Source organism: Chiloscyllium plagiosum, chromosome 19, assembly GCF_004010195.1.
Source record: "Chiloscyllium plagiosum isolate BGI_BamShark_2017 chromosome 19, ASM401019v2, whole genome shotgun sequence".
Lineage (NCBI taxonomy): Eukaryota > Metazoa > Chordata > Chondrichthyes > Orectolobiformes > Hemiscylliidae > Chiloscyllium > Chiloscyllium plagiosum.
The window spans coordinates 11,650,841-11,652,962 of NC_057728.1; positions in this window are offsets into that span (position 1 = coordinate 11,650,841).

The following is a 2,122-nucleotide window of genomic DNA, read 5'->3' on the forward strand; positions in this document are numbered from 1 at the left end:
GATGCAGTAAATGTTGTGTGTGGAGGTGCAGGTGAATTTGTGGTGGATATGGAAGGATCCCTTGGGGCCTTGGAGGAAAGTGAGGGGGGAGGTGTGGGCGCAAGTTTTGCATTTCTTGCGGTTGCAGGGGAAGGTGCCGGGAGTGGAGGTTGGGTCGGTGGGGGGAGGGTGTGGACCTGACGAGGGAGTCGCAGAGGGAGTGGTCTTTCCGGAACACTGATAGGGGAGGCACAACAGAGCAAGTTGTGGTGCCACTGTTCTGGCCACGGTTGTACCTGTAAACAGTACCTAGAGTGGTATAAAAACTTAAAGAACTGTGGTTTCTGGAAATCCAAGACAAAAACAGAAATTGCTGGCAAAGCATCTGTGGAGAGAAATCAGAATTTCGGGGTCCAGTGACCCTCCTCAGAACCTAAAATGCTATAACTGTTTGAGAGGGATCAGCCACAGGGGTAGCATGGCTTTTATTTTGGGCTTTCTAGACAAGAGTTATATATAAGACGTGTCACAAGTGGATAGCCTTGTTGTCCAGCAGACACCTTTGATTTGCCATAGTGGTTCAAAGACAGTTGGGACCAATGGCTGCCACAGAGCAAAGGCATTGCCAACAGGACAATTGGCCTCACCTGCATGATACATCGCTTGTGATCGCTGCACACTGATCGGATGAAACACCTTTTGGTTCAGGGGAATGGTCGAGTTTAATGGATTCACAGAATTGAATTGAATTGAATTTATTGTCACATGTACCAAGGCACAGTGAAAAGCTTTGTCTCAACCTCAAAACTCCCTTGTGCAGCACAGGACTGCAAAATGTTGCTTATATGCCCAATAGGGGGCTTGAAGAAATAAATTATCTTAGCAATGCACACTTTGACAGCCATAGGTAATACAGTTCTGGCCCTGCCTAGAGATTGCAGATGTAACCACAGCAGTTTGCATATTTCTGTCAGAGCCTCTTTAGTGGAGGAAATGCTCTCAAGCAAAGGTTGTCACTGAGTTGGTGTGACAATTGCTCTTTAAAGGTACCCCAGTTAGAGACAAAGTCAAGATGGGACGAGGTGAGTTCGGTGAGGCAGGAGCATGTAGAGATGATGGGTCGGCTGGGGTATTTGGGCTTGTGGATCTTGGGGAGCAGGTTGAACTGGGCAGTGTGGGGCTGGGGGACTACAAGATTGGAGGGGAGATCACTGGAGGCAATAAGGGCACAGACACTGCACTGATCCCCTTCTATCTTTTCCCTCCCTCTTCCAGCAGCTTACCTTTTCTGGATGACCTTTCTTCATTCTTCCCATCATGCTCAATTGCAGTTCCAATGAAAGATCACAGAGTCAAAATGTTAACTTTACTTCGGATTCTAGTTTCAGTTAATCAAAATGAAAGCCTGAAGCAGGATTTGTGTCTTTCCAGTTCAACTTATTTTACTTCTGGCGCTTTCACAGGAGGAGCGTCAGTATGTCTTGTGACCTGCCTATAAGTGAACAGCCTAGTTTGTTACTAAATAGTTGAGAGGCAACTAAATTGCTGTTCTTGCCAGGTCTGACCACCATGTACTCAAAGACCAAAGCAGATTTCTTTCCCAAAAAGATATTCATGAATCAGTTGAGTTTTTACAACACTCAGTAATAGTGTCCTTAAAAGTAAGTTTGTGTCCCAGACTTACTTGATTTTGAGTGGGAGCAGCGTCGAAGGTAAAAGCGAACCCGGGAGACTACAGCAAAGGTAAGACAGTTTGTTTTAAAATTGCTTACCTGTAGCGGGCAGCGGTGTGTTTTTTTTTTACTCTCTCTCCACAGAAAGAGCGGGAGCAGCAGAGGAAGTGACGGCAAGCAGAGGGGCAGCCGGGAAGGAAAAGTGAGTATATAAGTCAGGAAGTCAGGAATGATCCCATTGTGAACGGCAGGGACCACATCTGCAGCAAGTGTTGGTTGCTGGAAGAACTCCGGATCAGAGTTTATGATCTGGAAGCTGAGCTTCAAACACTGCGGCACATCCGGGAGGGGGAGAGTTACCTGGATGCTTTGTTTCAGGAGGCAGTCACACCTGGGAGATTAAGTAATTCACATTCAGCTCGTGATCAGGCACAAAAGAGTGTGACTGTAAGTGAGGCAGGTAGGGGGAA